Source organism: Aquarana catesbeiana, linkage group LG11 (genome assembly GCF_042186555.1).
Source record: "Aquarana catesbeiana isolate 2022-GZ linkage group LG11, ASM4218655v1, whole genome shotgun sequence".
NCBI lineage: Eukaryota > Metazoa > Chordata > Amphibia > Anura > Ranidae > Aquarana > Aquarana catesbeiana.
In genome coordinates, this window is record NC_133334.1 from 34,754,987 (window position 1) to 34,780,563 (window position 25,577).

Below are 25,577 nucleotides of genomic sequence, written 5' to 3' on the forward strand. Positions count from 1 at the left end.
ACTGATAAAACAAATAAAAATTAAGCTGGTTTAGAAGATGAATATAAATGATTGCTTGCTTGATTTCTTTTTTTTTAACTTAAGCAAATATACTGTAAGTAGGATCTGGTGGATCTTGGATACTTTTGAGTAAAATTCCTTAGGATGCTGATTTATTCACATTTTGATTTCTTTTAAATGAAATTGCTTGTTTGGAGGTCTATTTCTTTTTAATGGCTTTGAGTTCCATCCAACTCATTTAGTTGTGTTTATTTTTTCATCTCTGCACGGTGTTCCTTATTTCTCTTCCTATTACTGTTTTGTTCTCAGGTAGCACTCACATTTCATACAACATATTAGATTACAACAGGAGAAGTGATTTATAAAGTGGCCTTACTAAGCTTTGTAATATATGCTTATTGGAAATAATATTTCTGTTGGAGAGTTGCCTGATAAGTGAGGTCTCTGGCAGCGATCCCATTATTCTGCAGACTTAAAAAAAAAACATATTTTAATTTAGAAATTAATTTTTGCCTGCAGGAAAAAAAAAAAAAAAAAAAGTTTAACAAAGCTCCAATGTTCAAAGATCCCAAGGTCAATTCACATAATGGAATATATTCTCAAGTGTTTTTTTACTATTTTTTTATATGGTAAAGTAAATTGATTTTTTTATGTTAGTTATTTAAACTAACATAACAAATGGTCTTCTACAAAAATCAGATACCAGAAATATATACATAAAAGTCACTTATATATATATATATTTTTTTTCTTCAATGTGGATGTTTAAAAAAATAAGTCAATATATATATATATATATATATATATATATATATATATATATATATATATATATATATATATATATATATATCTTTTGTTAATGTTTACTTAACAAAGGTTCTAGTTTTTAGTGTTAGCAAAAACGGAGACCTTTATTTGTTTTAACTTGAAACAGCACCAAACACCTCTTATCGACTCCAGCCTGCCCATGTGAATTATCGATTCAGCTAAACATAGCAGACAAAGTCATTTCATCCCACAGAGGAGCTTTCTACTTGTTCTGCTTGCTGCTGAATTCATATACAGAGTGCCAAGAAGTGATTTTGAACCGCTAGCTCTGGTATTTTTAGAGTGAAAAAATGCCTTTCCACTCTTCATACAAAACTTTTTCTTTTCTTCGGCAGTACGGGGCAGGCAAGTTTTTATTACTGCCTGCTACTGTTCCGACTTCCTTTGTACCTTTGTCCCTTTTTACTAGCTATCTATATCTATATATCTATCTATATCTATCTACAGTCATGGCCAAAAATTCCAGCACCCCTGCATTAATGCTCTACTTCCGCCAGAAAATTGTCGCAATTACAAATGTTTCAGCATTCTCCTATTTATTACTTTTGTTTGTATTGGTATGACACAAAAGAAAAGTGGAGAAACAAAAAGCCAAAAATCTGACACATTCCACGCATAACTCCACAAATGTGCTGGACAAAATTATTGGCACCTTCTCAAAATTGTAAGAAATAATTGCATTCCAAGTTTGTGATGCTCCTGTAATTTGTAATTAAACTCACCTGTATCATTTGACAGGTGCTGGCAATATAGAAACAACGCCGGCAACCAGTTTAAATGGCGAAAAAGTGACTCAACCTTTCTGTTGTGTGTCTCTGTGTGCCACAATGAGCATGGAGAAGAGCAGCAAAGAATCATCTGAGGATTTGAGAACAAAAATTGTGGAGAAGCATGGACAATCTCAAGGTTACAAGTCCATAGTTACATATTAGGTGAGGTTAAAAAAAGACACAAGTACATCAAGTCCAACCTATGTGTGTGATTATATGTCAGTATTACATTGTATGTCCCTGTATGTTGTGGTCATTCAGGTGCTTATCCAATAGTTTTTTGAAACTATCGATGCCCCCCCGCTGAGACCACCGCCTGTGGAAGGGAATTCCACATTCTTGCCGCTCTTATGCCCCATACACACGGTCGGAAAATGTGTGATAGGACCTTGTTGTCAGAAATTCTGACCGTGTGTATGCGCCATCACACATTTTCCATCGGATTTTCCGACACACAAAGTTTGAGAGCAGGCTATAAAATTTTCCGACAACAAAATCCGCTGTCGGAAATTCCGATCGTGTGTACACAAATCCGACGGACTGCATGCTCAGAATAAATAAAGAGATGAAAGCTATTGGCCACTGCCCCGTTTATAGTCCCGACGTACGTGTTTTACGTCACCGCGGTCAGAATGATCGGATTTTCCGACAACTTTGTGTGACCGTGTGTATGCAAGACAAGTTTGAGCCAACATCCGTCGGAAAAAATCCTAGGATTTTGTTGTCGGAATGTCCGAACAAAGTCCGACCGTGTGTACGGGGCATTACAGTGAAGAACCCTCTACACAGTTTGAGGTTAAACTTCTTTTCTTCTAATTTTAATGAGTGGCCACTTGTCTTATTAAACTCCCTTCCGTGAAAAAGTTTTATCCCTATTGTGGGATCACCAGTACGGTATTTGTAAATTTAAATCATATCCCCTCTCAAGCGTCTCTTCTCCAGAGAAAATAAGTTCAGTGCTCGCAACCTTTCCTTATAACTAATATCCTCCAGACCCTTTATTAGCTTTGTTGCCCTTCTTTGTATTCGCTCCATTTCCAGTACATCCTTCCCGAGGACTGGTGCCCAGAACTGGACATACTCCAGGTGCGGCCGAACCAGAGTCTTGTAGAGCGGGAGAATTATTGTTTTATCTCTGGAGTTGATCCCCTTTTTAATGCATGCCAATATTCTGTTTGCTTTGTTAGCAGCAGCTTGGCATTGCATGCCATTGCTGAGCCTATCATCTACTAGGACCCCCAGGTCCTTTTCCATCCTAGATTCCCCCAGAGGTTCTCCCCCCAGTGTATAGATTGCATTCATATTTTTGCCACCCAAATGCATTATTTTACATTTTTCTACAATAAATCTCATTTGCCATGTAGTTGCCCACCCCATTAATTTGTTCAGATCTTCTTGCAAGGTTTCCACATCCTGCGGAGAAGTTATTGCCCTGCTTAACTTAGTATCGTCCGCAAATACAGAGCTTGAACTGTTTATCCCATCCTCCAGGTTGTTTATGAACACATTAAACAGGATTGGTCCCAGCACAGAACCACTGGGAACCCCACTACCCACCCCTGACCATTCCAAGTACTCCCCATTTATCCCCACCCTCTGAGCTTGCCCTTGTAGCCAGTTTTCAATCCATGTACTCACCCTATGGTCCATGCCAATGGACCTTAGTTTGTACAGTAAACAATTATGGGGAACTGTATCAAATGCTTTGCAAAATCCAGATACACCATGTCTGCGGGCCTTCCTTCCTATCTAGATGGCAGCTCACCTCCTCATAGAAGGTTAATAAATTGGTTTGGCAAGAACGATTCTTCATGAATCCATGCTGATTACTACTAATGATACCATTTTCATTACTCCATTAGTCCATCTCCAGAGATATCCCTGTGTCCACTGTGCACAACATTGTTAAGAAGTTTACAGCCCATGGCACTGTAGCTGATCTCCCCAGACGTGGATGAAAGAGAAAAACTGATCAACGATTGCAAACGAAGGATTGTTCGAATGGTGGATAAAGAACCTCAATCAACTTCCAAACAAACTAAAGCTGACTATCAGGCACAGGGTAAACTGTGTCAGCTCACATACAGCTCATACTATACGTCACCATCTGAATGAAAAAGGATGATATGGTAGGAGACCCTAGGAAGACCCCACTGCTGACACAGAAACATAAAAAAGCCAGATTGGAGTTTTCCAAAACTTACCTGAGGAAGCCAAAATCCTTTGGGTGAATGTGCTGTGGACAGACGAAACAAAATTACAGCTTTTTGATAAAGCCCATCATTCTACTGTTTTTAGAAAAAGAAATTAGGTCTTTAAAGAAAATAATACAGTCCCTACAGTCAAACATGGTGGAAGTTTACTGATGTTTTGGGGTTGTTTTGCTGCTTCAGGCACTGGATGTCTTGACTGTGTGCATGGCATTATGAAATCTGAAGACTACCAAAGAATTCTGGGGTGCAATTCTTTGGCCCAGTTTCAGAAAGATGGGTCTCCATCCGAGGTCATGGGTCTTATAGCAGGACAATGACCCAAAGCACCCATCAAAAAGTGCTCAGAAATGGTTTAGGACAAAGCGCTGGAGAGTACTGAACTGGCCGGCAATGAGTCTATATCTAGATCCCATAGGGCGCCTGTGGAGAGATCTCAAAACAGCAGTTGGGAAAAGGAACCCTTCCAATCTGAGAGACCTGGAGCAGTTGGCGAAAGAAGAATGGTCCAGAATTCCAGTAGAGAGGTGTGGGAAACTCATTGATGGTTACAGGACACCATTGATTTTTAGTTATTTTTTTTCAAGGGGTGTGCTACCAAATATTAAATTGAGGGTACCAATCATTTTGTCCAGTCCATCTATCTATCAGATATACCTACTTCTTGGGGTGCTTGTACTTGGTCTCCTATTTTCTCTCTAGCCCCCTCTGTGAACTCACTAGTTACCTCAGCTTTTTCCAGCTGTCTTGACTCTCCCAGTCCTGTGAGCAAGATGTCCAACCCAACATAGGGTCTTGTCTCCCATACATTTGCTTAATCAGAATTGATTTATGCATTAGGTTATGGGATAGGCCTAGTTTCACTTGACATAGGAACAAGCTTCACTGAGTCCTCACTTTGTTTTGGCCTGTCTTAGAAGGTAAAATCTCTTATTTAACCTCTACTGGACCACCCACTGCATATATTCGTCATTAGTTTGATGCTATATACCGTAGTTTTGGCAACAGCTAGCTGCCATAACCTCAGTATTTTTTTACACGGTGGGCGATTTGGTGGCCGATAAAAGTGGATTCGCCACTTTTGTAGGCAGCGGGAGAGGTGCCCACAATTTCCCGGTCGTTATCCCCACTTACCGGAGCCATCGGTAAAGGCGGAAACAATCCGATCCTGTGGAGCGATGGGCAAGAAGTCGAGTGAGGGCAAGATGGCCCCCACTCGACTCTAACCTTAGCCCCTACTCGACCTGAGCGACGTCTGACGTCACTTTCGCCTAACGGCCTTAAAGGGCCAATTTTTTTTTTTTTTGCTTTTAAGTGTAAATGTGAGTTATTTTTGACCCCAGATCTCGCATTGAAGAAGACCTGTCATGCTTATTTCTATTACAAGGGATATTTACATTCCTTGTCATAGAAATAAAAGTGATAAAAATAAATAAAAAGTAAAATAAATAAGAAAAAAATTATAAAATAAAGCGCCCTGTTCCTCTGAGCTTGTGCACAGAAGTGAACGCATACATAAGTCGCGCCCACATATGTAAACGTTGTTCAAACCACACATGTGAGGTATCGGTATGATCATTAGAGTGAGAGCAATAATTCTAGCCTTAGACCTCCTCTGTAACTCTGAATGGGTAACCTGTAAAAAAATTTAAAGCATCGTTTATGGAGATTTTTGAGTACCCTAGTTTGTTGCCATTCCACGAGTGTGCGCAATTTTGAAGCATGACATGTTAGGTATCTATTTACTCAGTGTAACATCATCTTTTACATTGTACAAAATAATTAGGCTAACTTTACTGTTTCTTTTTAAAAAGTGTATTTTTTTCCCAAAAATACAGTGTGACATAAAATATTGTAATGGTTTTATTCTTTAGGGTCTCTGCTAAATAAGTGTGTATTTTCGAGTTAGGGTTGTCATATGAATACATTTGATTTTTGGATATATTTGTTCTAGTGTGCAGCCTTTTTGTTTTTTGTTTTGTTTTTTGTTTTCTGTCTGTAACATTTGCCATGTAATAAATACAGTGAACTTTACTGCCATCTGGATTTCCCCCTTCAAGAATTAAAATGTCCAGATGCTGGCAAACATCTGCGAATATTGCAGTCAGGAAAATGTGTCGGCAAAGCAGAGCCAGAAATGTGTTTGATAAATGTGATGAATGATACAATGGCCTGAACTTGGATGAAAAACAGAAAGTATTTTCTGTCAATCACTAAGTTGCTGCAATGTCACTTTTCCCCACTACGTTTTGTCCAGCTGTTTTCTCTGCGGCATCACTAGTACTATTAGTAATACCTCCTTGAGATATTTGGATGTATTTGTAGCCCTGCAACTTTGCTTTTAACTCCTTTTAGGTCTACAGTTGCTTGGGAAATACCCAAACAGGTTAGTGTACACCTTTGATATGCAAGACATTTTTTATGTATTTATTTATACATTTATTGATTTAGTTTAGCCAAATGGGAAATTTGAATGGCTCTGATATTTACCATACAAAACAATATACAGTCAGGTCCATAAATATTGGGACATCGACACAACTCTAATCTTTTTGGCTCTATACACCACCACAATGGATTTGAAATAAAACAAACAAGATGTGCTTTAACTGCAGACTTTCAGCTTTAATTTGAGGATATTTACATCCAAATCAGGTGAACGGTGTAGGAATTACAACTGTTGGTATATGTGCCTCCCACTTTTTAAGGGACAAAAAGTAATGGGACAATTGGCTGCTTAGCTCTTCCATGGCCAGGTGTGTGTTATTCCCTCATTATCCCATTTACAAGGAGCAGATAAAAGGTCCAGAGTTCATTTCAAGTGTGCTATTTGCATTTGGAATCTGTTGCTGTAAACTCTCAATATGAGATCCAAAGAGCTGTCACTATCAGTGAAGCAAGCCATCATTAGGCTGAAAAAACTAAACAAACCCATCAGAGAGATAGCAAAAACATTAGGTGTGGTCAAATCAACTGTTTGGAACATCCTTAAAAAGAAAGTACGCACCGGTGAGCTCAGCAACACCAAAAGACCCGGAAGACCGCGGAAAACAACTGCAGTGGATGACCGAAGAATTCTTTCCCTGGTGAAGAAAACACCCTTCACAACAGTTGGCCAGATCAAGAACAATCTCCAGGAGGTAGGTGTATGTGTGTCAAAGTCAACAATCAAGAGAAGACTTCACCAGAGTAAATACAGAGGGTTCACCACAAGATGTAAACCATTGGTGAGCCTCAAGAACAGGAAGGCCAGATTAGAGTTGGCCAAACAACATCTAAAAAAGCCTTCACAGTTCTGGAACAACATCCTATGGACAGATGAGACCAAGATCAGCTTGTACCAGAGTGATGGGAAGAGAAGAGTTACAATACAATACAATATTATCTGCTCATATTCAGCAAAATGCGCCAGAACTCATTGGACGGCACTTCACAGTGCAGATGGACAATGACTCGAAGCATACTGCGAAAGCAACCAAAGAGTTTTTTAAGGGAAAGAAGTGGAATGTTATACAATGGCCAAGTCAATCACCTGACCTGAATCCAATTGAGTATGCATTTCACTTGCTGAAGACAAAACTGAAGGGAAAATGCCCCAAGAACAACCAGGAACTGAAGACAGTTGCAGTAGAGGCCTGGCAGAGCATCACCAGGGATGAAACCCAGCGTCTGGTGATGTCTATGCATTCCAGACTTCAGGCTGTAATTGACTGCAAAGGATTTGCAACCAAGTATTAAAAAGGGAAAGTTTGATGGATGATTGTTAATCTGTCCCATTACTTTTGGTCCTTTAAAAAGTGGGAGGCACATATACAAACTGTTGTAATTCCTACACTGTTCACCTGATTTGGATGTAAATACCCTCAAAATAAAGCTGAAAGTCTGCAGTTAAAGCACATCTTGTTCGTTTCATTTCAAATCCATTGTGGTGGTGTATAGAGCCAAAAAGGTTAGAATTGTGTTGATGTCCCAATATTTATGGACCTGACTGTATAACAAGCAAAGGATTAATCTTCACTGGTGGGACAATTCTGAGCAAAGGGAAAGCTGAATTGGCACATGTGGGTTTACATTTATATATGTGAAAAAAATGTTTACCATGTCTCTCCTAAGGGGGAGACTGTGGGAGATGGCTATTTTAAAGTGCCCAGAAACAGGAGACCACTATGGTAAGATACATAAAATCACAAAATATTTTATTTATACAAAATTATGTTAGAAACAAAAGGAGTATAGTCTCTGTGCAGATTGGTATGTTCTAAAAATAGACATATAATGCAACCATCTGTGCTTGGATAGAGAGCGGAAGGTATATGGATCAACACGTTTCACCAAAGAAGGAGGGCTTCTTCAGGATCGAGCCGCCCTGCAGTATTAATATAAATTACAACTAGTACCACGTTTCCTCGAAAATAAATGGTCTTACATTAATTTTGGCAAGAAGAGACACAGTAGGGCTTATTTTCAGGGTAGGTCTTACCATGTAATGTGCTGTCTCCCCCCCCCCTCCCTGCCAGTCAGGAATCCCCAGTGTGAACCGAGCTAAAATGCTTGTAAAATCCTATAATCCACTCTATTACAGTAGTATATAATGTATAGTGTGTGTTTCTGTAATATAATTGTGCCAAATACCTTCGGTACAGCGCTGCTCCACGCTTTCGTGACCCACCGGAGCTCTCTTCCCCGCTCCGAGCAGTGCGCGGGGGGGGGGGGCACAAAATCCCCTGCTGACAGCTGGGAGAAGAGGAGGAGAGCAGCAGGAGGTCAGCTGAGCACCCGGCGGCGCTGTACTGAAGGTATTTGGCACAATTATATTACAGAAACACACATATTGTACATTATATACTACTGTAATAGAGTAGATTACAGATTTTACAAGCACTTTAAACTAGGGCTTATTTTCGGGTTAGGGCTTATATTGCAGCCATCCTGGAAAATGATAGTAGGTTTTTTTTTCAGGGAAACGCGGTAAGTAATACAAACAGGATATTAAATCAGAGTTCCGCCTTGGGGAAATAAAAATTTAAAGTCAGCATCTACAAATAATGTAGCTGCTGATTTTTACTATGGACACTTACCTGTCCAGGGAGCCCGCGATGTCTGCACCCCAGCCAATCTTCGGATCGACTGTTGGGTGCAGCGGCCGCCATTCCAGGTAAGGGAACCTGGCAGTGAAGCCTTTCAGCTTCACGCCCGGCTCCCTACTGCGCATGCGCAAAGCGCGCTGTGCTTTCTGATTGGCCTGGCGGCGGAGGAAGGAGGAGGGGGCTGAACTTCCAGGAGATCGGGCCACGGCCCCGTCTCCCGAAAGTGGGAAAGGGGACCTGTCAAAAACAGGTCCCCTGTTCCCCCCTCCCCCCTGAAAGGTGCCAAATGTGTGTGTCTATGGGAATGTTTGACCTTTCTTCCAGAAGCACATTTGTGAGGTCAGGCACTGATGTTGGACCAGCGACATTATCCAGCGATGTCCACGAGTGCCTCAGCCTTCCGGGACTCTCATTCCTAAATGACTGAAACACAGCAGCGGCGCCATTGGCTCCCACTGCTGTCAATCCAAATCAGTTAGCCAATCAGGAGAGAGAGGGGGCATGGCCGAACTGGGGCTCTGTGTTTGAAATGGACACACGGAACTGCAGCTCGGCTCGGGGGCCCCCACAGCAAGCTGCTTGCTGTGGGGGCACTCAACAGGAGGGAGGGGCCAGGAAAGCTGAAGAGGGACCCGAGAAGAGGAGGATCCGGGCTGCTCTGTGCAAAACCATTACACAGAGCAGGTAAGTATAACATGTTTATTATATTTATATTAAAAAAAGGAGACTTTACAATCACTTTAAGGCTTTACAACCACTTTAATGAAAATGCTTCTTCCTGCCCTCCCTCTTCAATGCTCTTTGCTGGCATAGCTGTGTAATAGCCACTCCCCTTCAAATGACAGGAGGAAAAGAGGGCGTGTGCCAGTTCTGAGTGCTGATTGCTGAGTGCAGTAGAGTGCAGTCTAATGTCACGTACACACAATCTGAATTTCTGACATTTCCGTCCGTTTCCAACGGATGTTGGCTCAAACTTGTCTTGCATACACAGGGTCACACAAATGTTGTCGGAAATTGCGAACGTAAGAACATGGTGACGTACAAGACGTACGACGAGCCGAGAAAAAGGTTCAATAGCCAGTGCGACTCTTCTGCTTGATTCCGAGCATGCGTGAGCTTTTGTGCGACGGACTTGTGTACACACAATTGGAATTTCTGACAAGTTTTGTTGTCGGAAAATTTGAGAACCCTCACTCAAAATTTGTTGGCGGAGATTCCGACAGCAAATGTTCGATGGAGAATACACACAGTCGGACTTTCCGACAACAAGCTCACATCGAACATTTCCCGTCGGAAATTCCGATCGTGTGTACGCAGCATAACTGCTGTCTGTTGGACTGGGCAGCGCAGTCATATTAGGGCACTTATTACAATTGTCGTAAGAGCAAAGAGAAGAGAAGTCTATGGAAATAAATACTGGTGGTACAACGTCTATCTGACTTCATATCTATTTGCATGACTTCAATTTGGCTTTAGGAGTGCGCTGACTGACTTGTCGCCACGAGTTACTTTTTATATTTTCTTTCCTCTGAATAAATCAGCTCTGCTGGTTTTCAATTTTATGCTAAGCAGGATGATCAGGGTAATTAGTGTTACCGTGGTGACATGCTTGATATCTTCATTTTGGTTCATGTTGTACCAGCATGTTGGATTATGATGAGACTTCTGCCTGATTTCCTGAACCGAGATGCATTACCAGGAGGGCTCTACAATATAAAAGGAAGCTGTAATGGGGGCAAATATGGTTGCTGCCATTGCTGGCTTTTTTTTAAAGGGTGCCATCCTGATCCAGACATCAGTCACTGACCTGCCGGTGAAGCACGCAACGGGGACTTGACAAAAGGAATTCGTCAATTTCGGTCCTTCCACTAGCTCTTTAAAATAATAACACAGACTGGGCAACGCGGGTTTAAATGGCCGCAGCAGCCATTTTATTTACAAAATGAAATAAATAACTTAAAGTGATTGTAAAGGCACTTTTTTTAAAAAATAACAAACACATCATACTTACCTCCACTGTGCAGCTCGTTTTGCACAGAGTGGCCCGAACCTGCTCTTCTGGGGTCCCTCGGCGGCTCCTCCCCACATCTGATAACCCCCTCAGAGAAGCGCTAGTACATTGTGGGCAGGTGGTCCTTAAGTGGTTAAATAACTTAATATTAACAATAAACAATTTTGACAATGCAACCAGGAGGGGGTCTTTGAGTATCCTTTAAGGCACAGTTTATAACTGGAATCATCCATGTCCTCAGCTGCACAGAGACATTACAATCTCACACAATTAAGCTTTGCCCCCCCCCACCCCATGTTGATGGGGACAAGGGCCTCTTCCTGACAACTGTGGGCGGTGGCTGTGGGGTCTGCAGGCAGGGGGCTTATCAGAACCTGGAAGCCACCTTTACAAGGGGGCCCCCAGATCCCGGCCACCCCCCTTTGTGAATGAGTTTGGGGTAATGTCTTCTCCCTCCGGTTCTTCTCCCTCCGCTGTCTTCTTCCTCTGCCAGTTCTTCTCCCTCCGGTGATGTCTTCTCCCAGTGCTAGCTTCTGCCGTTTTTTATATATATCTTATATAGTGACATACTCCGGAGACCCCGCCCCTTGTGAGGTCACCACCCGGGGGCCTGATGGGGCGGTGACGTAACAAAGGGGATCTTCAGGTGATGTCACTGGATGGCCACGCCTCATGACTATTTAAGAAATGGCAGACAGCAAAATCCGACACAACAGCGGGAGCTAGCATCGGTAAAAGACAACACCAGAGGGAAAAGAACCGGCAGAGAAAGAAGACAGCAGAGAGAGAAGAACTGGAGGAAGAACCAGAGGAAGAAGACAGCAAAGGGAGAAGAACCAGAGGAAGAAACAGAGGAAGAAGACAGTAGTGGGAGAAGAACTGGAGGAAGAACCAGAAGTAGAAGACAGCAAAGGGAGAAGAACCAGAGGAAGAATCAGAGGAGAAGAACCGGAGGGAGAAGACATCATCGGCGAAAGAAGACACATTGGAGCTACTTTAATAAAGGACTTTGTCAAAAACCTGTGTACTGTTTTGATTTATTTTTGACACTTTTTTGGGTGAATGAGTAGGGGTACAATGTACCCCATAGTTATTCTCATGGTGGGAAGGGCGGGATCTGGGGGCCCCCTTGTTAAAGGGGGCTTCCAGATTCAGATAAGCCCCCTGCCCGCAGACCCCCACAATCACCGCCTATGGTTGTTGGGAAGAGGCCCTTGTCCTCATCAACATGGGCGCAGAGCCCCCTCTGCCCCAAGGCACCCACCACCCTATGTTGAGGGCATGTTGCCTGGTATGATCCAGGAAGGGGGGCACTCGCTCACCCCCCCTTTTCCTGATCTGCCAGGCTGCATACTTAGATAAGGATCTGGTATGGATTTTGCTACGCCATTTTTTTATTTTTTTATTCTGGTGTTAGGTTTCCCCTCAAGAGCCATACCAGACCCAAAGGGCCTGCTATGGAATTGGAGGGAAACCCCACACCGTGTTTTTTTTTTTTTTTTTTATTTTGGTGTGGGGTTTACCTTTTAAGATCCTCAGACCACAAGTTGCATGCCAAAGTCAGATCAGTTAAGATAATGAACTGACTTTGATCTGACTTTAATAATATTGAATGGACTGAAGTCGGATCAAAGTTGGACCAAAGTTGTGCAGGAACCTTTTTCAAAGTCGGACTGACTTGTCTCGGACTTGTTAAGATGGCTCGCATAGGAAACCATTGATTTATATACGTCATGCGCTCCCAAAGTCGGAGCGTATGTTGCACCAGTGTGAACCGGGCCTTAGACCGAGAGAAGGAGGGGCAGCACTTGTATCCAATCAGGTGTTCTGCATGTACAGAAGAGGCTCAGAGGAGGAGAGAAAAGAGTTGAGCAATGCGGCTTCCAATCATACAGCTTCTTCTCATCGATTCCTGCAAGGCAATTTTACCAGGTCCTGGCGATCATTACTCCTTTGTACACTGCTCAGGGAGACGAGAATGATGGAAGAGAGCTATTTAATTTTTTTATGTATTCTAATTTCAGAGCTTATTGCTAAGAGGAGATGGCCCGGTACGCTTCAGAGATAATTCTATGGGCATGGGCAATCTGTCTCTGCCTGCGCTCCTTAGAATGAGTTGCTGCATTCCCGTGCAAAGGAAGAACTAGAACCGAGAAACTGAAAAGATTCACTTTGCTTCTTTTATAGAATCTTGATTTGTGAGAAATACGTGGCCAACCGCTGCTGTTCTTCTTCTAAAAAATACCAATTGCATGGCTGTCTCTGATTTGACTGCACTCAACACTGATGCATTTCAGAGATCTTAAAGTAAATCTAATTACTAAAGTCTCACATTTAACACATTAATGTAATTTCCAAAGTCATTTTCAGGAGATCCGAAGCATAAAAACTTAACAAAGAGTGTGAAAAGCTAAAAGTTTTTTTTTTTTTTCGTTTTTTTTTCGTTTAGTTAAAGGCAATAGTTTATTTAGCGAATTAAATGTCATTCATTTGGGTTTTAAACCTTTTTTAATTTCAGTCTGTCATCCCCACATGGAAGACAAATATATTTCCACTATATTTAGAAAAAAAAAAAAATTATATATGTGACATATATTTACAATATATTGTAAATATATGTCAAACATAATTAAAAAAAAAAATCTAAATATATTGGAAATATATTTCTCTTCCATGTGGGTCAATGGCCACATGCCAGAGTAGGAAACCATTAATGGCCGACCCAGTGCTTTGCATCATTTATACTGGCAGACTTATGCCGCGTACACACGGTCGGACTTTCCGGCATACTTGGTCCGGCGGACCAGAGTGTGCCGGACAATCCGCCCGTGTGTGGGCGGCGGCGGACTTTTCCGGCGGACTTCTTCCCAAAAGCCCGCCGGACCTAGATTTTAAACATGTTTGAAATCTTTCCGTCGGACTCAGTTTCGGGCGGAAAGTCCGCTCGTGTGTGTGCTGGTCCGACGGAAAGCCCGCTCGTGTGTAGGCTGGTCCGACGGACCAAATACGACACGAGGGGATGGTATTGCATCTCGCGCTCGCTGCAATAGGAAAAACAAATCTTCCTATTGCGGCGAGCGCGGGCATACCAGGCCCTTAGGTCTGGTATGGATTATAAAGGGGAACCCCGCTACGCCGAAAAAACGGCGTGGGGTCCCCCTAAAATCCATACCAGACCCCGATCCGAGCACGCAGCCTGGCCGGTCAGGAAAGGGGGTGGGGACGAGCGAGCGGCCCCCCCCCTCCTGAACCGTACCAGGCCGCATGCCCTCAACATGGGGGGTGGGTGCTTTGGGGGAGGGGGGCGCCCTGCGCCCCCCCCCCCAAAGCACCTTGTCCCCATGTTGATGAGGACAAGGGCCTCTTCCCGACAACCCTGGCCGTTGGTTGTCGGGGTCTGCGGGCGGGGGCTTATCGGAATCTGGGAGCCCCCTTTAATAAGGGGGCCCCCAGATCCCGGCCCCCCACCCTATGTAAATGAGTATGGGGTACATGGTACCCCTACCCATTTACCTAGGAAAAAAGTGTAAGTAATAAAACACACTACACAGGTTTTTAAAATATTTTATTAAACAGCTCCGGGGGGGGATCTTCCTCCGGCTTCGGGGGTCTTCTTCCGGCTTCGGGGGTCCCTCCGCTTCATCTTCTCCCGGCGTCCGGTTGGTTCTTCTCCGCTCTCCGGCCTCTTCTCCCGGTGTCGCAGGTCTTCGGCCGGCCCCTCCGCTCTCTTCATGTAGCTCTATTGCGAGCGGAGGTCCGGACTTCTTGGCTTCTTGGCTTCTTGGCTTCTCTTCTCTTCTCTTCCCCCAGATGTTGACACGACGCTCTCTCCGGCTGGACTGGTCTCTGAGGGCTGCGTTGTGACTTATATAGGCGGAGACCCCGCCCCCATATGATGTCACAGTCCCTGGGCATGCTGGGACTGTGACGTTTTAGGGGGCGTGGTCGACCACGCCCCCTAAAACGTCACAGTCCCAGCATGCCCAAGGACTGTGACATCATATGGGGGCGGGGTCTCCGCCTATATAAGTCACAACGCAGCCCTCAGAGACCAGTCCAGCCGGAGAGAGCGTCGTGTCAACATCTGGGGGAAGAGAAGAGAAGAGAAGCCAAGAAGCCAAGAAGCCAAGAAGCCAAGAAGTCCGGACCTCCGCTCGCAATAGAGCTACATGAAGAGAGCGGAGGGGCCGGCCGAAGACCTGCGACACCGGGAGAAGAGGCCGGAGAGCGGAGAAGAACCAACCGGACGCCGGGAGAAGATGAAGCGGAGGGACCCCCGAAGCCGGAAGAAGACCCCCGAAGCCGGAGGAAGATCCCCCCCCGGAGCTGTTTAATAAAATATTTTAAAAACCTGTGTAGTGTGTTTTATTACTTACACTTTTTTCCTAGGTAAATGGGTAGGGGTACCATGTACCCCATACTCATTTACATAGGGTGGGGGGCCGGGATCTGGGGGCCCCCTTATTAAAGGGGGCTCCCAGATTCCGATAAGCCCCCGCCCGCAGACCCCGACAACCAACGGCCAGGGTTGTCGGGAAGAGGCCCTTGTCCTCATCAACATGGGGACAAGGTGCTTTGGGGGGGGGGCGCAGGGCGCCCCCCTCCCCCAAAGCACCCACCCCCCATGTTGAGGGCATGCGGCCTGGTACGGTTCAGGAGGGGGGGGGCCGCTCGCTCGTCCCCACCCCCTTTCCTGACCGGCCAGGCTGCGTGCTCGGATCGGGGTCTGGTATGGATTTTAGGGGGACCCCACGCCGTTTTTTCGGCGTAGCGGGGTTCCCCTTTATAATCCATACCAGACCTAAGGGCCTGGTATGCCCCGCGACGGGGCTAGCAAGGTGTCAATCTCGCCGATAAAAGCGGCAAGATTGACATCCTTCTCTAGTCCCGTCGCACCTGAGTCACGTTCAAAATGAACGGACTTGTCCGTGTGTGGGCAAGTCCGTTCATTCTGAAAGTCCGCCGGAACTCCGGCGAAAGTCCGTCGGAAAGACGGGCGGACTTAGCCCGCCGGAAAATCCCGGCGTGTGTGGGCAAGTCCGTTCGTTTTAAAGTCCGGCGCACCTGGCGGACAAAGTCCGTCGGAAAGTGTGCCGGACCAAGTAGGATAGAAAGTCCGCTCGTGTGTACGCGGCATTAGAGTAAAATTTGCCTGGACTTATACTACTTGAGTTTTGCTGGATGGATACCGAAATGGTTACACGCCAGTTGAAAATTGATTTAATAATAATTTTTGCTATTATTCTGGCAGTGCTGTTCTTGCTAACACTATTAATAGTAGTAATTTAGAGGTGGTTATGGTAAAATTACAAATTTTAGATTTACTAAAATAAAAACAATAATAATGTGTTTTTTTATTATTACACTTATGCATATAATATGTTGTACAAAAATGTATTATAATAACAATAATAATAATTTTTATGTATATAGCACTCTACTTTTACAATTCATTATTTACAGTAATTGTACTCATCTCTGTAGACAAACTTATAATAATAATGATGATAATTATTATTATTGTTGTTATTATTATTATTCATTATAGCTAGTTAGAATAACATTACTGTTTGGAGACAGGACAAGCTGCATTGAGCTGAATGAGCATCCCTCCCTAGAGCAGTCTGCACCGGGAAGAGCCTGGAGGCCATGGGCCAAGCTGCTGTAAACAGGGCCCTTTTATTTAAAAAAAATGCCATTACCAATATATTCTTGTTATTATAATTAATCAATGTGACAATTATTCTACTAATAGCAAAATAATATTAATAACAAGAATAATAATATATATGTTAGTATTATTATTATTATTATTATTAGTGGTAGTAGTAATAGTAGTATTATCTTCAACATCAAAAATATTGTTATTATTGGTACTAATAGTAAAAATATTACTACAGCTACTGCAGTATTATTACAGCTGCTTTCATTGCTATTAACACTAATATACTGTACATAGTTTTTTTGTTATAGAAATGGAAATGAAAAAAATATCATTACTTCAGCAGCTGTACTAATATTAATACAAGTAGCACCCATAGTGATAATAATAATACAAATTACAATCAGCTGCAGCAAGATTATTATTATTATATAATTATTGGTGGTGTCACTACAGCTACGTCCATTACAAAACATTATTATTATTATTATTACTTTGTTTAACATTATACAGTAGCTGTAGTAACATTTGCACTACCAGTACCAATAATAATAATAATAATAATAATAATAATAATAACAATAATGTATTATTATTATCATCATCATCACCTATATTGTTGTTGTTGGTACTAATAGTAAAAATATTACTACAGCTACTGTATTATTATTACAGCTTCTTTAATTAATATTACTGCTAATATACCTTATTGGTACTACTTGTGGTGTCACTACAGTTACTTTCATCACTACAACCACCGCAATATATAATAATAATGTTAATTATGATCACTACTACTTCTACTGAAACGATAATAATAACAACAACAAAAACATTTTTGTTACTACTAGTATTGATGTTACTACAGGTGCTTCCATTACTACAATCATTGCAATATATAATAATCATGTTATTTATGATTACTACTTCTACTAATATAATAATAATAATATTTATAATAATAACAACATTTATGGTACTACTAGTATTGATGGTGCTACAGCTACTTCCATTACTACAACCACTGTAATATAAAATAATGATGTTAATTATGATTACTACTACTTCTACTAAAACAACAACATTGTTGGTACTACTAGTATTGATGTTACTACAGCTACTTCCATTACTACAATACTGACATACTGTATACAGTATAATAATAATGTTAATGTTAATTATGATTACTACTACTTCTGCTAAAACAACAACAACATCATTGGTACTACTTGTATTGACGGTGTTACAGCTGCTTCCATTAATACAGCCGCTGCAATATATAATAGTAATAATGTTAATTATGATTACTACTACTTCTACTAAAACAACAACAACAACTACAAAAACATCATTGATACTACTAGTATTGTTGGTGCTAAAGCTACTTCCATTACTACAACCACTGCAATATATAATAGTAATGTTAATTATGATTACTGCTATGTCTACTAAAACAACATTTTTGGTACTACTAGTATTGATGTTACTACAGCTACTTCCATTACTACAACACTGACATACTGTATATAATAATAATGTTAATTATGATTACTACTACTTCTACTAAAATAATAATAACAACAACAACAACATAATTGATACTACTAGTATTGATGGTGTTACAGCTGCTTCCCTTATTACAATCGCTGCAATATATAATAACAATGTTAATTATGATTACTACTACTTCTACTAAAATAATAATAATAACAACATTGTTGGTACTACTAGTATTGTTGGTGCTACAGTTACTTCCATTACTACAACTACTGCAATATATAATAGTAATGTTAATTATGATTATGTATACTTCTACTAAAATAATAATAATAATAATAACAACATTGGTAGTACTACTAGTATTCATGGTGTTAGAGCTGCTTCCATTACTACAACCACTGCAATACTGTATATAGTAATAATGGTAATTATGCTTACTACTACTAAAATAGTAATAATCATAATAATAATGACAGCAACAACAACATTTTTGGTACTACTAGTATTAATGTTACTACGGCTACTTTCCTTGTCAAAAGAAGTTTATTGAGTATACAATGTTATAAAGATACATAAAGTAAGTTTACAAGGATCTATAAAGTAAGCTCATTGTTTTACAGTAGGGTTTATATAGGTAAATATCATGAAATTTCAAATATTAAACATTGGGTTCACGTAAACCTAAATTAAAGATATATATCATTTCCTTAGTTACTTTTGTAGGTATTTAAATTATTTATACCTACTATACATATTGTTTACAAGTAGAGTGTATATAGGTCAAATAAATTCTGATAATGAGCTTTAATCGTAAGGTGGAGAAAAGGAAAGAGAAAGAAGAAAAAGGATTGAAAGGTAGAGGTATGGTCCACAAGGTTGTCCCGCTCGTCAGTTTATTATTCTTTTTAGTTCTCTTTGAAGCCTTAGAATGGGTGTCTCTGTAAGTCATTTAATCTGTTACCATGGCAACAGGACAGAGTCATTGAAGTTTGACAGGAACTGTTGTTTTATCCAAGGATGCCAAAGTTTTTCAAATTTTGGAATTTGATTTTGATCGATGGCTACCATCTTAGCATGGGACATTGTATTATTCATTCTGTGAATTGTTTCTGCTAGTACCAATGTAGGAGATTTCCATGCCTTGGCCACTGTTTGTTTTGCAGCCGTTATTAGTTGGATCATAAGTTTGAATTGAGAGAGTGTTAACCATTCCGGTTTTAGATTAAGCAAAGTTAAATATGGATCTGGTTGTATTATTTTTTTAAATATTTTAGATGCAATCACGAAGACTTCCTTCCAGAAGGTTTGGATTACTGGGCACGTCCACCATATGTGTAAATATGTGCCTATTTCTGGGCATCCTCGAAAACAAAGAGTTGAGGTATTAGGTGAATATTTTGCCACTCTAGCGGGTACAAGGTACCAGCGAATTAGGACTTTATAATTTGTCTCCAGTGCTAAGATGTTAGGTGAAGATGACTTAGATGTGAGCCATATGTTAGACCAGTCCGTGTCTTCTAAAGTTCGTCCCAGGTCCTCCTCCCACCTCTGAACGTAAGAGGGTCTATTAAGATTTGCTACTCCATATAATTGATTATAAAGTGATGAAATTGTACCTTTAGCAAATGGATCTTTTGTACAGATTGATTCAAAAATGGATAATTGGGATAATGGTGTATCCCCCTTTAGGAATGGTGTATAGAAATTTTTGATTTGGAGATATCTAAATATCTCAGAGTTTGGTAGATCATATTTTTCTCTAAGCGATGGGAATGAAAGGAATGATTTAGATGCTATGAAGTCATTTAGTGTCTGAATGCCTGATGTTGTCCAAGCTTTAAAAGAATTTGGGTAGATCCATGCCGGATAAAAGGCCGGATTTCTGATAAAAGAAAGGAGAGGATTGTGTGGAGATTGTAACTGATATTTGGTTTTTAGTTTATCCCAGAGAGATAAGAAGTGTTTAGTTATGGGATTATGAATTTTAAAGCGGTCTTTAGGATCAAGCCATAATAAATTTGATATTAATAGAGGGTCATTTTCTGAAGCCTCTATAAATACCCATAATGGGATTTCCTGTTTTGCATGGTATTTGGACAGACTGGCCAAATGTGCTGCTCTGTAGTAGTTAGTAAAATTAGGGTATCCCAGGCCTCCTTTATTTTTGGGAAGATGTAGTGTGTGTATAGGTATACGTGGTTTAGAAGAGCCCCATATAAACGAAGTTGCTCTTTTTTGTACTATTCTCAAAAAATAGGAAGGAATTGGAATAGGGAGGACTCTGAATAGATAAAGCAATTTGGGTAGAATAGTCATTTTGATTGCATTAATCTTCCCTATCCAGGATAAAGGAAGTTGCGACCATTGTTTTATTAGATTTGTGATCTGTCTTAATACAGGAGGATAATTGGTTGAGAATAAGTCAGAATGAGATGCTGTTAAATGAATTCCAAGATATGGGATTGATTTTTCTGCCCATGTGAATGGGAGTGCAGCCCTAGCCGGGATCAATTCCATGTTTGTGAGAGAAATATTAAGCACTAGGCATTTCTTAGGATTAATCATAAGGCCGGATAGGGCTGCAAATCCATCAAGAGCTGGTATTATGTTAGGACCAGAGACCTGTGGTGATGATAGAAAAAGTAATATATCGTCTGCAAATATACATAATTTGTGTGTAATACCTCCTACTTCAATGCCAGTTATAGTTTGGTTTGTTCTGATGTATTGGGCCATGGGTTCGAGTATAAGGGCAAATAATAAGGGAGATAATGGGCAACCCTGTCGGGTACCTCTTTCAATATTAAAGGCTTCAGATTTGTATCCAGCATATTTTATATAGGCTTTGGGTTTATTATATAATGCTTTGATCCATGTTAAAAAGTGGGGTCCAAAACCCCATTTTTGTAATGAATATTGCATATATTGCCAGGATACTGTGTCAAATGCCCTCTTAATATCGAGAGATAGAAAACATAAAGGGATTTTCCGTTTTTTAGCAATATGTGCCAATAATACTGCCCTGCGTATATTATCGCCTGCCTGTCTATTTGGCATGAAGCCTATTTGATCTCTATGTATTAATTTTCCTATAATGCTATTGAGGCGTTTTGCTATTATTTTTGCTAATAATTTAATATCGAGGTTTAACAGTGAGATAGGCCTATAATTCACACAGGAAGTATCATCAGAAAGGGGTTTTGGGATCATACAAACAATTGCCATTAGTGTTTCTTGCCGAAAAGAATGTCCATTTAGAAGTTTGTTAAAAGTTTCAGTGAGAATGGGAGAGAGTATTTCTGAGAATGTTTTATAGTATAAAGCCGAGTAGCCGTCTGGGCCTGGTCTTTTGTTAAGTTTTAGGTCTTTTATGGCGTTAGCAACTTCATCTATAGTTATAGGCTCATCCAAACTGCTTTTTTGATTCTGAGATAACTCAGGTAAGGTTATTTTTGAGAAGAAGGATTCAGCTTCTGTAGGATTAAATTCATTGTTTGTCTTGTATAAAGTTGCGAGATGTGAGTGAAATTTATGGACTATTTTAACTGGATTACAAGTGTAAACATTTTTTGATAATTTCAAACGTATTGGTTTGAAAGATTTGTTAGTTGAATTTAATGCCCGAGCCAAATATGTACCTGGTTTGTTTGTATTCATGTAGAAATTGTGTTTGGAGCGTTTGAGGGATTTATCAACTGATTCAGTGAGAAATAGATCGTATTCCAATCTAGATTTTTCCAGATGAGATTTTGTACTCTGAGATGGATTATCTTGAAATGATATGTAGGCTGCATTAAAATTGAGTTCTAGTTTTTTTGCTAGATTTTTGCGTTCCCGTTTAAATAGTGCCATTTGTCTTTGTATTGTACCACGCAAGACAGGCTTATGAGCTTCCCACAGTGTTATTGGGGAGATGTCTGTTGTATTATTAATTGATATGTATTCCTTTAAAGCTTGTTCAATGGCCATCTGATGTAGTGGGTGTTTGAGCATTATGTCCGGTAAGTACCACGTTGGGTCATGCGCTTTTGGTATGGCTGAGGCTATAGTAGTGTATACTGCATTATGGTCAGACCACGGAATCGGAATTATATCTGATGCAATAATTTCTGGTATCATTCCTATTGTTAGAAAAATATGATCTATTCTGGTGAAGGTTTGATGAGGGTGTGAGAAATAAGTGAATTTCTTTTTCATTGGGTTACTTTCTCTCCATGAATCTACCAGATTGTATTTGGAAAGAAGTTGAGGAAAAGGTAATCTAGAGGTTATTTTGGATGGTGTAAAAGGTGATTTATCTAGAAATGGGAGGAGGACCTGGTTCGAATCCCCACACATTATCACTGTTCCTATTTTGTGTGTATTAATCACTTGTAATATATGTGAGAGGAATGGTGTAGGTTGTTTGTTAGGAGTGTAGTAGGAAATCACCGTGATTGCTGTATCCATTATATAACCCATGAGTATCAGGTATCTACCTTCTGGGTCTTTAATTTCTGATGATAAGGTGAATGGTGTGGATCGGTGAAATGCAATTAGAGTTCCCCTTTGCTTGGTACAGGCAGAAGCTGTGTAAATTTGTTGATAAAAAGGAGAAATATATTTTGGAGTAGAATCTTTGGTGAAGTGTGTTTCTTGGAGGCATACTATGTGAGCCTTCTTGTTATGGAAAGTATGGAAGGCTTTGGTCCTTTTTTGAGGGACATTTATTCCCTGAACATTCAGGGAAAGTATATTCAGTGGTGCCATGGCAATAGATCAAATAGTTTTGACTTACTTTTTGTTATGCAGAGCTGACTGCGCAGATCAACCTGTGTGGACTGAAGAGATGAATAGATAGAAAAGAAACCAGTGAATTCTGGAGTAAAGAGTAAACAAAAAACATATGAGATTAGATGATACATTGTATAAATTATTTTTTGCAAGTAATCACAATTTACCCGTGAAAGAGAATAAATATCTCTCTCAGGGGAATAAGTGCCTTCGTCACACTCCCACATAATATGGTTGGGAGAATGAGGAGGGCTAATGGGGGTACACGGATCTTCCGCTTACAGGAGAGAAGTGCTATGTCAAAAGACATCAAAATGATGTTTCATTAATTGGAGTGCAGAATATAGTTTTTGTTGAAATGATTTATTCCAGGGTGGTTGTATATGGTTAGTCTTGCCCTAGGCTAAATAATTCAGTTAGAAAGGTACTGTTAATAACTTTGGTATTGATGAAGATAGTTTGAATTATTTTGGGATTTTAACCCTTTTAGAGTAAACAATTACATATTTTATTCATATGCAACTGTTTAGATATGTTAACTCGTAAAATTGAGGTTGTATTGCTTCAGATTAGAATAAACAAAAACATAATTCTACGAACTAGTTAGGTAATAATATATTTGTTTTAAGAAAAGAAAGAAAAAGCTTCCATTACTTCTGGGTTATTGAACATATTTGTCCTAAAAAGTAATAAATCTATTGTTATTACCTGATAATATATAACTGAACAAGAATTTCCTTATTTCACTTATATATTCTAAGGCTATATGAATCAGAAGTAATAAGAAATATAACTAGAATGTAACATGATCCCACACAGTGTGTGACTATCAGAATGCAGTTACATTCAGTTATAAATATAGGTTTTTTATAGAGAACCATCTCTTGGTATAATAAATGAAGAGATATCAGGAATTAGGATGTCAGTCCATTGAATCTTCTTGGTCCATGGATGATGTGGCATAACGGCCTCTTTTGTGAGAATGATGATTCCCATTTTGTTCTGAAATTTTCTGGGTGCTGCCTGAAGGTAAAGATGATGCCATTCTTCTGCGTGTGGGAGTGTTGCTGCTTGTGGGTTCTGTCAGATTTAATTTTAAAAGGGTTTGTTGTAGTTCATCTGCTGATCTGCTTCTGTAAATTGTACCTTGGTAGTTAAATCTGACTGAAAAGGGGAAGCCCCATTGATACATAATGTTGTGGCGTTGCAGTTCCATTAGTTGGGGTTTCATGGATCGTCTTTTAGTTATAGTAAGTTGGGATAGGTCAGCAAAAATTTGATAATTGTGTCCTTGAAAATTAAGTTCCTTTTTTTCTTTTGCAGCAATTAGTATTTGTTCCTTCGTTCTGTAATAATGAAATTTTGTGATTATATCACGTGGGGGTCCATCTTTCTTTTTGGCTGTGAGGGCTCTGTGTACTCTGTCCAGTTCTAAACGTTCAATAGGGATATCTGGCTTTAGTTCTTGTAATAGAGCAGTAATAGTAGATTGCAGGTCTGTCACAGTTTCAGGTATTCCCCTTATGCGCAAGTTTGAACGTCTGGCTCTATTTTCGTAATCTTCGAGCTTAGTTTGAAGTATTAAATTCTCTTTTTTTAATTGTTCCAATTCTGTTATATTTTCTTGGGTTGTAATTTCAATTTCATCCATTTTTATTTCTAAGGCTGCGGTGCGGTTTCCCAGCTCTCTTATTTCTTTGGTTAGGCTTTTTGTTATTTGGTCTGAGGTTTGTTTTAAAGCCTTATGAAGCATCTTTTCAAATTGTAATAATATTACTGGGGATACTGAGGAGGCTTGTGGAGAAGTTTGTGAGAGGATTTGTTCTGTATCTGACTCAAATGGAGAGTCTTGCTGTGACATTTTCTGTCTGTGAGAGCGCCCTGATGCTGTGTCTTGTGAGGTGACTGGAGCTGCTTCAGCTGCAGTGAGTGCCTGTGAGCTTTTTGTGAGGTGATTTTTATTCCTGCCACGGTTTCCTCCCAGTACCATATTTCCTGCCCAAACTTTCACAGTTTGTTCCCTGGGGCAAAAAGGTTCAAATGGATACCTTTTGAGCCTGCAGGCTCCGCTTTGTCCTTCTCTTCTCTCCTCAGCGGTGTGGAGCTCTAACAATGCATGTCTGCTCCGCTAGGCTCCGCCTCCTGCCCCCACTACGGCTACTTTCATTACTACAATACTGACACACTGTATATAATAATAATGTTATTATGATTACTGCTACTTCTACTAAAACAACAACAACATAATTGATACTACTAGTATTGATGGTGTTACAGCTGCTTCCATTATTACAATCGCTATAATATATAATAACAATGTTAATTATGATTACTATCACTTCTACTAAAATAATAATAATAACAACATTGTTGGTACTACTAGTATTATTGGTGCTACAGCTACTTCCATTACTACAACTACTGCAATATATAATAATAATGTTAATTATGATTACTAATACTTCTACTAAAATAATAATAATAATAATAACAACATTGTTAGTATTACTAGTATTCATGGTGTTAGAGCTGCTTCCATTACTACAACCGCTGCAATATATAATAATAACGGTAATTATGCTTACTACTACTAAAATAGTAATAAGCATAATAATAATGACAGCAACAACAACAACAAAATTTTTGGTACTACTAGTATTAATGTTACTACGGCTACTTTCATTACTACAATACTAACATACTGTATATAATAATAATGTTATTATGATTACT

The 25,577-nt window shown here is 40.1% G+C and overlaps 1 protein-coding gene across 6 annotated transcripts in view; it reads left to right on the forward strand.

Moving 5' to 3' along the window:
* The window catches only part of LRRC4C (leucine rich repeat containing 4C), a 1,257,118-nt gene that overhangs the window by 614,496 nt on the left and 617,045 nt on the right, over positions 1 to 25,577 (forward strand). Inside the window, exon 1 of one of the 6 annotated variants that reach the window (XM_073604177.1) lies at positions 1,633 to 1,763. The exons of the other annotated variants lie outside the window; for them this stretch is intronic. The gene's annotated coding sequence lies outside the window, so the exon portion shown is untranslated. Of the gene's footprint in view, positions 1 to 1,632; positions 1,764 to 25,577 lie in introns of those variants that run through there. 6 annotated transcript variants of the gene reach the window in all.